Genomic DNA, 15603 nt, shown 5'->3' on the forward strand with positions numbered 1-15603 from the left:
TCCTGCTCTCTTGCAGTAGCCATTTGCTTGATGTATCTTTTTCCAACCTTTGATTTTTAGTCTATTTTTGTCTTTGTCTCTAAGGTGTGTCTCTTGTAGACAGCATATTGATGGGTTATGTTTTCTTATCCAGTCTGTAACTCTCCATCTCTCGAGTGGTGCATTTAATCCGTTGACATTCAGTCTAATTATTGACAAGTATGAATTGGTTGCTATGATTTTGTTATAAGTTTTTTTCATGGTGTTCCTGGTTTCTTTGTTCCATATAATTTTCTGTATTGAACTCATTATGTTTATGAATCATGTTATCATTTCCTTTGTTACTATTGTTTTAATATTTGCTGAATATTTGTGATTGTCCTCTTTTTTATTGTGATGTGAAGGTTTATCATTTTTCTTTGAGGTTACTCTGTGATTTATCATTTTCTTCCCAGGTTTAGAACAGTCCATTCTATCTTACAACTCTCTTAACTTCTTCACCATTTAGAAGTTCTGTAACTACACTATTTTTTCCTTCTTTTTAGTTTGTAGTTGTCCTCATTTGCCAATTGATGTCTCTGGTTCCCTGTTTACAATCTTGTGAGCTTATTTACCTTTGGATATGTCCATAGCTGTATTGGTTTCTGGGTTATGTTATCTTGTGTATTAATGGTCTGTTGTTGTTTGCTATTATTTCTCTGTTCAAGGACTCCCTTTACTATGTCTTGTAAGGTTGCTCTAGTTTTAACAAATTCTCTTAATTGCTGCTTATCTGGAAATCTCCTAATTTCACCATCATATTTAAGGGACAGTTTTGCCAGGTATATAATTCTTGGTTGGAAATTTTTCTCTTTCAGGGTTTTATATATACTATCCCATTGCCTTCTTGCTTGTATGGTCTCTGCTGAGAAATCAGAGCTTATTCTTTTGGTTTTTTCTTTGTAGGTAACTTTTCATTTTTCCTGTGCTGCTTTCAGGATTCTTTCTTTGTCTTTGGTTTTGATGCATTTGATGATGATATGTCTTGGTGATTTTCTTTTAGGGTCTATCCTGTTTGGGGTTTGTTGGACTTTCTGAATGGATATATTCTCATCTTTCATCCAATCAGGGAAGTTCTCTTCCAACAAATCTTGGACAATTTTCTCAGTGGTTTTCTTTTTCTCTTCCTGTTCTGGAATTCCGATTATGCATGTTGTTGTTGTTGTAATGTGCTGTCAAGTCGGACCCAACTCATAGTGACCTCTCCTTGGGTTTCCAAGGCAGTATCACTATGGAAGTAGATTGTCCCAACTTCCTTCTGAGGAGTGGCTGGTGGGTTTGAGCTGCCGGCCTTCTGGTTAGCAGTCAAATGCCTTAGGCACTACACTACCAGAGGTTATTCTTTTTGATGGTATCCCACATGAACCTTAGGATTTCTTCATTTTGTTTTGATCTTTACTCTGATTGATCCCTTTCCAAAGACGTATTCAGGTATTTTTTTTCAATCTCATCAATTCTGTCTTCCATTGATTTGATTCTACTCTTTTGCCCTTTCAATGTGTTACCTATTTCTGAAAATTTAGTATTAATTTTCTGGATTTCTATCTGTAGATTTTGAATCATTTCTAATTTGTCATTTTGTTCTTGTATTTTCTTCTGAAATTGTTCTAGGGTTTCTTCTGTGTTTTCCTTAATTTTGTCAGTGTTTTCCTTGATCTGTCTCTCAATTCTTTGAAGCTACCTAAATATAATTCCTTTGAATTCCTTATCAGGGAGTTCCAATGCTGATTACACCATCTTACCAGAACCTCCAGGTACCAATGGTGTTGAAGGAAGAGATTGAAGCTGCGTTGAAGGAACTGGTGAAATACAAAACTCGAGGAATTGATGGACTACCCATTGAGATATTGCAATAAATGGATGCTGCCCTAGAGGTACTCACTCGGCTATGCCAATAGATTTGGAAGAAAGCTACCTGGCCAATTGACTGGAGAAGATTCATATTTGTACCCATTCCAAAGAATGGTGATGCCACAGAATGTGGAAATTATCAAACAATATCATTAATATCTCATGCAAATAAAATCTTACTGAAGATAATTCAAAAATGGTTGTAGCAGTATATTGACAGAGAATGTCCAGAAATGCAAGCTGGATTCAGAAGAGGATATGGAATGAGGGATACCATTGCTGATGTCAGATGGATCTTGGCTCAAATCAAAGAATATCAGAAAGATGTTTACTTACGTTTTATTGACTATGCAAAAGTACTTGATTGTGTGGATCATAATAAATTATGGGTAACATTGAGAAGAATAGAAATTCCAGAACACTTAATTGTACTCATGAGGAACCTGAACATAGACCAGGATGCTGTCATTTGAACAGAACAAGGAGAAACGGCATGATTTGAAATCAAGAAAGGAGTGTGTGAGGGTTTTATTCTTTCACCATACTTCTTCAATCTATGTGCTGAGCAAATGATCTGAGAAGCTGGAGCACATGAAGAAGAATGGGGCATCAGGTTGGGAGGAAGAATCGTTAACAACCTGAGATATGCTGATGACACAACTTTGCTTGCTAAAAGTGAGAATGACTTGAGGCACTTACTGATGAAGACTGAAGACTACAGTCTGCAGATTGGATTACGTCTCAATATAAAGAAAACAAAAATCCTCACAACTGGACCTATAAGCAGCATCACGATAAATGGAGAAAAAATTGAAGTTGTCAAAGACTTCTACAATTGACACCAATGGAAGCAGTAGTCAGGAAATCAGACACTGTATAGCACTGGGTAAATTAGCTGCAAAGGACCTCTTTCAAGTGCTGAAGAGCAAAGATGTCTCCTTGAGGACTAAGGCGCACCTGACCCAACCCATGGCATTTCTAATTGCCACATATGCATGTGAGAGCTGGACAATGGATAAGGAAGACTGAAGAGGAGTGGATGCTTTTGAGTTGTGGTGCTGGCAAAGAATGCTGAAAGTACCATCAACTGCTAAAAGAACTGGCAAACCTGTCCTGGGAGAAGTGCAGCTGGAATGGTCCTTGGAAGTGAGAATGGCCAGACTTCATCTTACCTACTTTGGTCATGTTGTCAGAAGGAACCATTCCCTTAAGAAGGATGTCATGCTTCATAAGATGGAGGGCTGACAAAGGAGAGGAAGGCCCTCAATGAGAAGGATTGATTTAGTGGCTGTGGTGACAGGCTCAAGTATAGCAAGGATTGTGGAGCTGGCGTGGGAGTGGGCAGTGTTACATTCTGCTGTGCATAGGGTCACTGTCAGTTAGAGACAACTCAATGGCACTTAAGAATAGCAACAACAACAATATCTGCATACTAAAGCTGGAAAATGAATAAGGAAGGCTGAAGAAGAATTGATGCCTTTTATTTATGGTATTGTTGAAGAATATTTAATATACCATGGACTGCTGGAAGAATGAATAAATCTGTCTTGGAAGAAGCACAACAAGAATGTTCCTTAGAAGAGAGGATAGTGAGACTTCGTCTAACTTGCTTTGGACATGTTATCAGGAGGGACCACTTCCTGTATTTGGTAAAGTAGAAGTCCAGTGAAATGGAGGAAGACCCTCAACAAGATAGATCAACACAGTGGTTGCAACAATGGGCTCAAACACAGCATAGATTATGAGGATGGTGCAGGACTGAGTAGTATATCATTCTGTTGTGCATGGGGTCACTATGAGTTGAAATTGACTCCAGGGCACCTAATAACAACAATATGTGGGCCACATGGTAACAGTTCTACTTCCAGAGGGATGGAGACTAAATTTCAGCCACTTGAGTAGTATGTGTCAAGCCCTAATAAAAACTCTGGATACCAAAGACTCGTATCAGCCTCCTTAATTAGCAATACTATATTGTCACATATAGATACCAGAAAAGTAATAGTCTCCCAGACTTCAAGAGGAGAGGACAATGGAAGCTCCAAAGTTGCTACCTCTGTTGTACTCTGTCCTATGTGCTTCCTCATTTGGCTGATTTTAATCTATATCATTTCCCTGTAATAAACCATAACTGTAAGTATAACATATAATAGTTTCTATTAAGTTCTGTGAGTCCTTCTAGCAAACTGTAGAAGCTGAAGGTTGTTTGGGAACTCCTTGACCTTGTAGTTAGTGTCAGAAGTTAGGGTGGTCCTGGACATGAACTGTTCCCTCTAACTTCACAGTTGGCTAACCTATTCACAACCAATCCATGCAGTCCAACAAGGATGGGCCAGACTGGCAGAGCAGCCATCTCAGATGCACAGTCTTTTCACCAGCTACCCAGTCAATGAGCAGGAAATGTTATTATTTGAGGTCTTGTGCCATTGTGGCTGATAATATTTTTAGCCAGATTCTTGGGACATGTGCGAAGAGCCTTAGATTCTAATCCAAGCTCTGTTACTTACAAGCTGTAAATAGGAAATAGAAATTGCTTATAAGTGCTCCTAGTCCTTGCCAGGACTCCAATATCTCATTCAGGCTTAGTGCCCTTAAAAGCTCCTCCCACCCACACACAAAATCACAACTGTCACGTGAAAGTGAGGCTTGATCAACCATGCCTGCTACACAGGGAATCTTTCCAGCTTCTGTCTCCCCTAGGCCTTCTGAATTTGTCAAGTATTGGTTCTTTAACTTCATACTTAGTTTTTTTCTTTTTAATTTATTCCCCTTTGAATTTGTTCCTCTGCTTAATCCACCATTGTTTGGTTCTTGCTCTTGTCTTCACTGCCGGACACTCTCTTTTTTGATGTCATTTTCAAAATCCCACATGGCCAGGACTAGGTGAGACAAGTGATGTGCTTATGGCTCAAAATTTATAGCAGTGCTCATTCTCAAGTGCACTTCTTTATATTTTGTATCCTAAGTACCTCATTCACCCCAACCCTAGTATCAGCCCTGAATCTCAGCTTGGATCAGTCTTCATGCCCCTTCCCTCCTCACACCTATAAACACATCTTGCCTTTTTAAAAAGGCTCCATTCACACTGGGTGTCCTCTCAGGTCTTCCAGTGAACAACATTCCTTTGAGGCTTTAAACATGTTATTTCTTCTACCTGAGATACTGCCCCAGGCCCTGCTCAGCCTAAAATCCTGATGACTAATTCCTCCTCAGCCATTTAGTCTCAGATTCAGTATCACCTCTTCCAGGAAATCATTCCAGATAACCTGGACCAAGTCAAATGCCCTGTTATACACTTTCATAGAGCACTCTACCATTCCTTGGTAACACATCACAATTTCAATGAATTATTTACTTAACAGCCACCAAGCTACATATTCCATGAATCTACATATAGTCATCAAAGTCCCAGTAGGAAACAGATGTCACATTCTATTGGGATAAATGATTTTGAAAGTTTGAGTCACCCCAGAGCTAGCAACAGTGTTAAATCATTACCTCTCCCAGGCTTGAAGGGACAATATTTGAGAATGTTTGCTAAAATCTGTAGGAGAAAGGCCCACAGGAGCTGTGACCTTGAGCAGAGAAATGCAGTCCCTGCCAACCTACAATCCAGTGGGGCAGAGTGGGGGACCAAGGGAATAAATAAATGGCTCAGACTCTCTCTCCTCTCACTCTCCTGTCTCCTGCCTCCCAATGGCCAATTCCAACTGGAATCCAGAGGGAAGGATGGCCAGGTGATACAAACCATCCATCTCAGCCTGCAGGCACAGAGCCAGGTGAGCAGAATGTTGAGTGGACCTGAAGGGGTAAGTTAAGATGTCCATCACAGCAGGGACCATGCCTGTTTTGTTCACTTCCACATTTCCAGTGTGCAGCCCAGGTCCCAGCACAGAGTAGGTACGTAAGAAATACTGGTGTCAAATGAAGAAACGAGTTCACAAAGGAATAAAGCTCTTCTTCACCCGTTTCAAAAATTCCAAACTCACTGCTACCAAGTCAATCTCGACTCATACTGACCCCCCATTGAGTTTCCAAGGCTGTATATCCTTATGGAAGTGGATTGCCCCATCTTCCTTCCATGGAGAGGCCAGTGAGTTTGAACCACTGATCTTTTGGTTAGCAGACAAATGCCTTATCCACTATGCCACCAGATCTCCTTCCCAGGGATACAGTAAGACCAAATGAGATCAGGTGCATGAAAATAGTCTGTGAATCATAAAATTGTAAACAAATTGGATAGATTTTCATTCTAATGCTGATTCTTCTTCACCTAGAGTTGCCATAGGTTGGAATCAATTTGATGACAACTAGCACAACAATCATTCTAATTCTGATTCTTTTTCCAATCATGAAGTCAGTCTCCAAAAAAGAATCACTGCTTCTAGAAGGAACTGACTGGCTGCATTTAATTTTTTTGGCTGGCCAGAGCACCAGCCATCCAGGGCTCTGTTGGCTGGACCAATGACCTGGAGGCATCTTTGGAGCATAAATTCAACTGTAGTCCTTGGTGAAAGGATGTTTATATCACAATGACACTTTATTTTTTCTTTATTGAGTTAGAAAATAAAATAATGACATTTTCTGACAGCAAAATGCTTCCTGTCATACCTTGTGATCAAAGGTTTTTTACAACTTTATCAAAATATATTAGATAAATTGAGGAGCCATGCTCTCCAGCCAACTGACAGAGCCACAACCTCCATGCAGATGTTTTGGTTTCATGTTAAAAAAGTTGTCACAAGTAATTTGGACTGGAGCATATAGTTGTAGACTGCCAAATGTTGATTAATTAAGCCGATGTTTGGATTAGTTCTGCCTGATAGTTTCATTAGGGAAAATAACTGAAAATGTGGAATAAAGTAGCAAGGGGAGATGAAGAAGCATCACCCCTTATGTGAGACATAAGACAAGGAAACTCACCCTGTATTCGTTAGTGTGTGTGTGTGTGTGTTGCCCTTCTAGGCATCCCAATAATGGATGGGTTCAAGGTCTGAAGAATTGTATATGTTGGTATAGTGAACTGCTGTTGAGTTGGTCCCCAACTCAGAGACCCCATCCACAATGGAACAAAATATTGCCTTGTCTGCCACTATCCCCATGATCTGTTGTGGATCAGACTTGTGATCCATAGAGTTTTCACTGGCTGATTTTCAGAAATAGATTGTCATGCCTTTCTTCTTAGTCCATCTTAGACTGGAAGCTCTGATGAAACCTGTTTAACATCATGGCAACACTCAAGCCTCCACTGACAGATGGGTGGTGGCTGCACATAAGGTTAATTGGCTGGGAACTGAACCTGGGTCTTTCTCATGGTAGATAAAAATTCTGCCACTGAATAAATAGTTACTATGAATTCTATCTCTAGTACTGGCTCCTTTTCTTGCCCCGGTTTCAGGCTTAATGTTTCTATGCAGATACTTGCTGACTCAAATTTATAAACATGCATTGAGCCTTTAGCCAATGCCAGAATCCTCCAGAGCCACCCTGTACTGACCATTCATGGAGCCCTGAGGTACAGCCAGACAAAGCCCAATAAAGACATTTACCCACCCAGAACCTAACAGAAATGTCAGCATAAGGAAGAGAGGGTATTTGATGGGCTTGTAATAAACTCAGTGTTTAGTACATGTAGTTGGTGCTGATTAGTGGAGATAATAGAATGGGAAGAACATAAGCTGAATATCTGGAAGTCTTCTACCTATGTGAGAAGTGGGAATCTTGGCAAACACCTTTCTCAATACTGATTTCCTCATCTGTAAAATGGGAATGATAAAAATGATGGTTCTCCACAGCCATCTACCCAGAGGGAGCAAATAGTTGGACCTGTGGGCTCAGGACCATAGTCACAGGGGACATCAGGCTCAATTGGAATAACATACTACAAAAACACATTGTTCCACATCCTACTTTGGTGAGTAGTGACTGGGATCTTAAAAGCTTGCAAGCTGTCATCTAGATTCAATGATAGATCTCTCCTTGTTCAGAGCAAAGAAGAATGAAGAAAACTAAATATGCATGGAAACAACTAGTCCAAGCAATTGGTACACTATGCAATCCTCAACCTATTTGACTGAGAGACCAGAAGAACTAGATGGTGCCTGGCTACCACTGTCAACCACTCAGAGGAGGGTCTATGTAGGAGATCCTGGACAGAGTAGGAGAACAATGGGGAAAAAAACTCAAAATCATTTAGAAAAAAAAAAAAAAAAGTAGGGGGGGCAGCTTTTCTGGTCTGATAGAGCCTGACAGAGCCACTGAGACTATGGCCCCTAACTGCCTTTCAGGTCTGGAATTGAACCCATTCCTATGACTTCCAGCCAAACAAAAGACAAGCTATGAGCTGAACATTTACACTAAGTAGATACACTCCTTGGAGAGATCAATCATGGGAGAATAGAAGGGCTGTGTATGCGCAGGGAGACAGCTTGGGGGGCAGGAGTGCATGGGAGGGAAGGACACACGGAAGAGGTAACTATGGGGAGGATGTGGGAGGAGACTTGTTGCATTGTGGAAAGTTGCAGTCAATGTCATGAAACAAAGTGTATGTGAGCTGCTCTATGGAAAGTGAATTTGCTCTGTAAACTTTCACCCACATAAAATTTAAAATTAAAAAAAAAAAAAAAAAAAAGATAGCTCTCTGGTCCCCACTGTAATGTACTGGAGAATAATTACTATTCAACTCTGTATCCTCTTTCCAAGCTCATTCTGAAACTCCACCTCCCTCTATGTTTTCTAAGTGGAAAATAAATGAACAAAACACAACACTCACCCTTTCAAAGCCAGTTGCTATAAAATGGCCAGAATTTATTGAGCTGATGGTCTGACTAAGTGGGGCCCCCTTGCCCACTTCCTGTTCTGAATGATACAGCATGCTGGGCCAAAGAGAAAGATCTCCCAAAGAGAAGTCTTTGTTGAAATCAAGGATGGTGAGTAAAAGGGATAATACAAACCTATCGCTCCCTACATCTTAGAACCCTTGGGGCTCAAGTGAAGAAAGCCTATGTCAACTGCCAAACATCACCAGAGGAGAAGTGTTGTGATGTAAAGCACACAACAGATAAATACATTGGTAGCTTATACAATTGGTGGTCAGATTTATAAAATTCTATATATAGGCTGTATATTGGCTATGTATACGCTAAAGGAATCTGCAATAATTGTTAACAGGCTATAGGAAATTAGTTGGTGGGTATGGCTTTATTAGGAGTCCCTAGTGGTGTAGTAAAGGAGCTCTGGTGGCATAGTGCCTAAGCCATATTTGACTGTTAACCAGAAGGCTGGTGATTCAAACCCACTCCACAGAAGGAAGACTGGGCAATCTATTTCCATAAAGTTATACCACCTCGGAAACCCAAAGGGGGTTGCTATGAGTTGGAATCAACTTGATGGCAGTGAGTTTGGTTTTGGTATGGTGGTGTAGTGGTTAAGGCACTTGGCTGCTAACCAGAAGGTCAGTGGTTCAAACCCACCAGCTGCTCTGTGGAGAAAAACTGCAGCAATCTGTTCTGTAAACATGTACAGCCTTGGAAACCCAATGGGGGTCACTATGCATCAGAATCGACTTGATGGCAGTGAGTTTGGTTTAGTTTTGTGTGTATGTGTGTCATGCAAAAAGTTAACACATTTGGCTGCTAACCAAAAGTTTGGAAATTCAAGTTCACCCAGAAGTGTCTTGGAAGAAAGGCCTCGTGATCTACTTCTGAAAAAATCAGCCACTGAAAACCCTGTGGAGTACAGTTCTACTCTGACACACATGGAACCATCACATATCAAAACTAACTCAGTGGCAACTGGCTTTTTTTCTGTCTGTATTGGCTGTGGACCTTGTACTTCAGTCTTAAAAAAAGCTAATTCCCTTCCTTCCTCTACCACCTTCTCCTCTCCCTTCCTCCCAGCTATTTCCTTCTTTTCATCTAAGACAACTTCAATGACACTTACCCACCCAGAAGTCTTCACGCAAGAGAAACAGAGAGTTTTTTTACCTTGTTGTTGTTGTTAGATCCTGTTGAGTCAACTCAGACTTCTAGCAACCCCATGTGACAAAGCAGAATTGCCCTATAGGGTTTTCTAGGCTGTAATCTTTATGGAAGGAGAAACAGATGACAAGGTCTTTTTCCTACAGAGTACCTGGGTGGGTTCAAACTGCCAACCTTCCAGTTAGCAGCCCAGCACATAACTGTTACACCACCAGGGCTCCATTTTTTCCTTTGTTAGTGGGTTCCTTTATATCTTGTCTATCTCCCACTCTTATCTCCTCAGTTCCTCACTTCTCTCTGGACCACTCATTACTCACTGGGATTCTAACATCTGCCTGTTCCTTCTTCACTCTTCCAGTGAAGTCCAGTTCCCTATTTCTTTCCCAAAGTATAATTTTTTGTGGGTTTTATGGGGAGGACTTGGAAGAATGGAGTGATTAAGGATCACAGCTCACACACAGCCTCACCAACATTAAAATTAGTTGAAGAATAACCAGTATCCACCTCCACATTCTCTTCCAAGCTCCCCTGGAACCCCCCCTTCTACATTTGCTAAATGGGAAAAACAAACAATAATAATAGTAAAACCTACATTTCAAAGCCAACTGATATAAGACCAAATTTTGATTTTTCAAAAAAGAAAGATGTAAATAAAGTGACAAATATTATAAACTCCCCCTCAAGGTCTAAAAGTCCCCCGTGAAAAAAATGCTAACTAGAAGAACCTATGCAGAAACCCAGCCCCCTTCCTGAATTTTGCCCTGAACTTGTCTCTTCTGCAAGAGCAAGCAGCAACAACAACCAAAATAAATAAACAAATAAAACTCACTGCTGTTAAGTTGACTCAGACTCATAGAAACCCCTCTTTGGGTTTCTGTGGCAGTATCTCTGTAGAAGTAGATTGCCCAGTCTTCCTTCCAAGGAGTGGCTTGTGGGTTTGAACCACCAGCCTTCTGGTTAGCAGTCAAATGCCTTAGGCACTACACCAACACACCTCCCTGGAGCAAGCAAGCACTACTCAGTTATATACACTATTATTTTATTTTCATTTCATACAAACCTAATAAAGCTACTTAACATGCCTGGAAGCAAGTAGGGGCATCCTTCTGGCCCACTTACAAATGACTAAGGCCAGGAAAGGAGTAGAAACTCCTTCTCCACCATGAAGAGTGAGGCTGGCTTGCTGTTCAAGGCATAACAATTGGTTTCTATTCACGTGGAGCAACAGTGGAAGGAGAGTCGGGAATTGGAGAAGGTAATGGAATGTGTGACTATTACCTCCATAAACAACGATCTCCTTTGCCATAAGACAAGAACTTGATGGTGCCCAACCACCATTACTGAACATTTTGATACAAGATTCCATAGAAGAATCCTGTTCAAAGGAGTGGGGGGATGCAGAACAAAATTTCAAATTCTCATGGACTCCAGACTTTCTAGAACCATGGAAGCTGGACGAACTCCTGAAACTATTGACCTGAGATAATATTTAAACCTTGAACCAAAAATATTCCCTGAAGTCTTCTTAAAAACAAACAATAGTTTCATTTAACTAGTAAAAATTGACTGCCTTGAGCATAATACTCTTTCAAGAACTATCAATATGGGATCAAAGTGACAACAGCAACTTGATAGATAAGAAGTTTAGGGGGCAGTGGGTTCATGTTAATGGCTAGGAGCAACTCCAAAAAGGAGGGTGAGAATGCTTGCATAACTTGAAGAATGTAATCAATGAATGAATTGTGCATGTAGAAACTGTTGATATGTTGTATGTTTTACTGTGTATATTGTCAACAACAACAAAAACAAAATAAATAAAAGAAAAAGATTGAGTCTGGCTTTTGGAGAGCAGGGAAACCTGCTTAAACTGTGTCCATTCATGAGCTGGCCATAAACCAATACCTGGAAGGCCTTGCATGACAAAAGGTAAAGAAGAATCTCAAGTTTCTTGCAATATCCTGAAGTGCCTTCTGAATCACTGGAGAAAGAATATATTTGGGGTCCAGTAAGTCTAACTATAATGGAAGGTGAGTGTATATGTAGGTATGGTTTTCTTAGTTACTCAGCAGTACATGATGAAGATAATGGGTGTGGGCTTTGGAGTCAGACCGACCTGACTCCATCTAGCAGTGGCACTCTTGTTGGTGGAGTTTTTCCAGAAGCAGATCTTGATTCAAGGTCTGAAGTCATACGGGTTGATCCCAGAGAGCCGAGAGCAAGGAAATGAGATAAGGAGCAGAAGAAGCCAATATAGGTTATCAGGTTATCCAAACACAGCATTTGGAAAAGTGAAGATGAATCTTACTTCCTTCCTTGCCCCACAGGCTCCAGGGCCCAGGGCACTGCCAGCTGGTCTTCATCCTGTATGCTGGTTTGTGCAATGCTGGGGCTCAGCCTCACTGGGTACCTCTGGGAAGCTGTGTAAATCATGCCTGAAAGTTATCCAGCAGAGAGGCAAGATATTTATCCACAAATCCTCATCCTTTATTGGTTGAAGGCTGTTCCTGGGTGTATTATACCAGTTCCCACTGAGTCAACTCTGACTCATGGTAGCCCCATGTGTGTCAGAGTAGAAATGGGCTCCATAGGATTTTCAATGGCTTTTTTTCAGTAGACCACCAGACCTTTCTTCTGAGGGACCTCTGGGTGGACTTGAACTTCCAACCTCTTGGTTAGTAGCCAAGCAGTTAACTGTTGGCAACAGTGAGTGGCTCCCCAAGGTGTGTTTCTTCCTCCCATGTCAAGCAGCCTACCAAAAAGCAGTAGAAGTCATTAAGGCACAAGGGAAAGGCAATTGCCCAAGGATATATGTGGGCCTGACAGCATCTAATATAACTTTGCAAAAATCAGAAAAAGCAGATAAATCATAATGTATACTCTGACTGGATAGTCTGAAGTTTAATGCAGAGGTTTTCTTAAGAGGGGAAAGGCTTCAGAATCTAGTTCCAAACTCCTAATCCTGGATGGACAACCTACACCCTGAACATCTTTGGGCTTCCCAAGCCCCTGTATCCAGCAAGGATTGTAAATTTATTTAAAGGATTTCATCTCAACAGTCCCAACATGTAAAGTTAGTGTCTAGGAAACCAGCCTCAAAATCTCCCCCCCAAGAAACCACATCTCTCTCTTTGAGTGGGGAAAAGAATATGGCAGATGTACATTTGAATCCACCAGCTGACTCACTATGTGGCACAGGGAGTGCTTTTCAACCTCTCTGTGCCTCAGTCCCCTCATTTCTAGTCCTGCAATCACCCTTACAGAATTCTCATAGGTATGGTGAGGATTGAATTTACTGACATAATTTAACTTGATGTGCAGAACACAGCATTTGGAAAAATGAAGAGGAATCTGACTGCCCTCCTTGCCCCATGGGCTCCAGGGCCCAGGGCACTACCAGCTGGTCTCCATTCTGTATGCTGGTTTGTGCAATGCTGAAGGACAGGGAAATCCTAGCCCTGACGTTGGGCCAAGAGGCATCACCATTTCCTGGTGCTAGTATGTCCTATTTCCCCATGATGCTAAGATTTGGCTCTATGACAACCAGAAGCTGGGCAACTTGGTGAGCAAGGGCAGGACATGTACTAATGAGGATCCCTAGTACTCAGACTGGATTTTGTTGCTTCATTCAGACATCTTGGTCCCATCCTGCCAAGATTTATGCACCATTGTTCCCTGCGGCTATCTCTGCTGTATTTGTGATTCCTCAGCAAGAAACTGCAGCTAAATCAAGGAAAGAACCCCAAAGGGAAATGGTCTCTCTCTTCCTCTTTCTCTCTTTTAAACACACACACACACACACGTCACTTACAGAGAGGAGTAAAGAGACAGTGACAGATGGAACAGGCAGACAAAGAAAAATAGAAAGAATGGAAAAAGAGAGAGAAAAAATAAGAGAGAGATGTCTGTGTACAGGGTAGAGGCCCAGCAGGACCCCAAGAAATGCAGGGCATAGCACCAGAGAGGAAGACTAGGAGCACAACTTGTGTGATTGTGCTATGAGGTGATCTGTAGCTGTGTTGGACTGGGCTTATTGTCTCCAGCCAGGAAGTCAAGGAGGTGAGATGTGGAGGTGAGAGAGCCCAGGCAGACAGTGGAGGAGGTGGCCCCCAGTGTGGGAGAGGGAGGTAGTCCCTGAGAGGAAGTCTTCAGACTGCAATTGGATAGCCAAAACTTTAGATGCTCTACTACTAGCTGAAAGGTTAGTGGTTCAAACCCACCCAAAGGCACCTCAGAAGACAGGCCTGGCAATCTGCTTCTGAAAGGTCACAGCCTTGAACACCATATGGAGTAGTTATACTCTGCTCACATGGGTTCACCATGAGTCAGAATCAACTCAGTGACAACTAAACCAAACTGGAAAACCAAACTCACAGCTGTCAAGTCGGATCTGACTCATAGCAACCACTCCTTGGGTTTCTGAGCCAGTATCACTGCAAGTAGATTGCCCAACCTTCCTTCTAAGGAGTGGCTAGTTAGTTTGAAACCCCAGCCTTCTGGTTAGCAGTCAAATGCCTTAGGCACTACGCCACAACTAAGAACAATAAAAACAAACAAGACAGTAACAAGGTTTTGAGTGTGTATGTGTGCACCTCTTAGTGAGTGTGTGCTCATGAGTGCCACCAGCACAAAAACAGAGGCATAAAGTTGAGAAGCAGTTGGCCTGGGAACAACGCAGAGGGCTGTCAGATGAGCTTATTATCCTGCGCTTCTCTGAGGCACTCAATCAATACTAGCTGAACGGATGTTGAATGGTGCAGCCTCCGGTCCTTTCCCAAGGGGGCAGGCCACAGGTGGGACAGTAAATGCAGACACAGCCTTCCTCCCACTTCTTCTCACTTGACTGCCATTCCTGCAAAGCCAATCAATAATGAACAAGTACGAAGTTGCTAGCCTGGAGCCCCAGGGCTCAGATCCACAGTTGTCTCTTGGGGGTGCTACTTTCTTCTTTTTCCTTGAGTTAAAATTAGTTCTGCTCAGATCTTCACTTCCCTGCTACTGGAGACACCCTGAGGGCATGCCCCATCTATTATTTACCTTCATTTCAGCCATAGTGCCCAGCACAGCACCAGTTGCTCCATAAATGCTTGTTAAATAAATGAACTGCATGATGGCTTCCCCCTATGTCGCAGTGTGCAGAAGTGGGTGGCAGGGCAACAACAGAGAGAATTCACATAACTCCCACCAACATTCTGTGCTTTTTCACCTTTCTTTCCTCCTTCCCAAATCTTCCTTCTTTTCCTCCCTTCCTTCCTCCTTCCCTCCCTCCTTCCTTCCTTCCTCTCCCTCCCTTCCTGCCTCACTTCCTCTCTTCGCCAGGATTTATCTAAATAGTATGATGGGCCAGGAGTCCCTGGGTGGTGCAAATGGTTAACAGCCTCACTGCTAACAAAAATGTTGGTGGTTCAAGTTCATCCACAGTTGTCTCAGAAGAAAAGCCTGTCAAACTACTTCCAATGAATCAGCCACTGAAAACCCTATGGAACACAGTTCTATTTTGACACACATGGGGTCTCCACGTTGTTGTTGTTGTTGTTGTTATGTGCCGTCAAGTCGGCCCCGACTCATAGCGACCCCTCCTTGGGGTCTCCACGAGTTGGAATCAATTTGGTGGCAACTGTTCTTTTTCTTTTATGGGCCAAGAAACTGTGCAAGAAAATGCCTGTGGAGCTGGAAGAGACAAGTGCCCTTGCTTCCTTTGCTGTCCTGTGTCCATTTTGTACCTTTGGAGGACTGAGAAGAGCATGGCAGAATCTAG

Source organism: Orycteropus afer, unplaced genomic scaffold (genome assembly GCF_000298275.1).
Source record: "Orycteropus afer afer isolate SDZICR_OR568_19922 unplaced genomic scaffold, OryAfe1.0 scaffold00059, whole genome shotgun sequence".
Classification (NCBI taxonomy): domain Eukaryota; kingdom Metazoa; phylum Chordata; class Mammalia; order Tubulidentata; family Orycteropodidae; genus Orycteropus; species Orycteropus afer.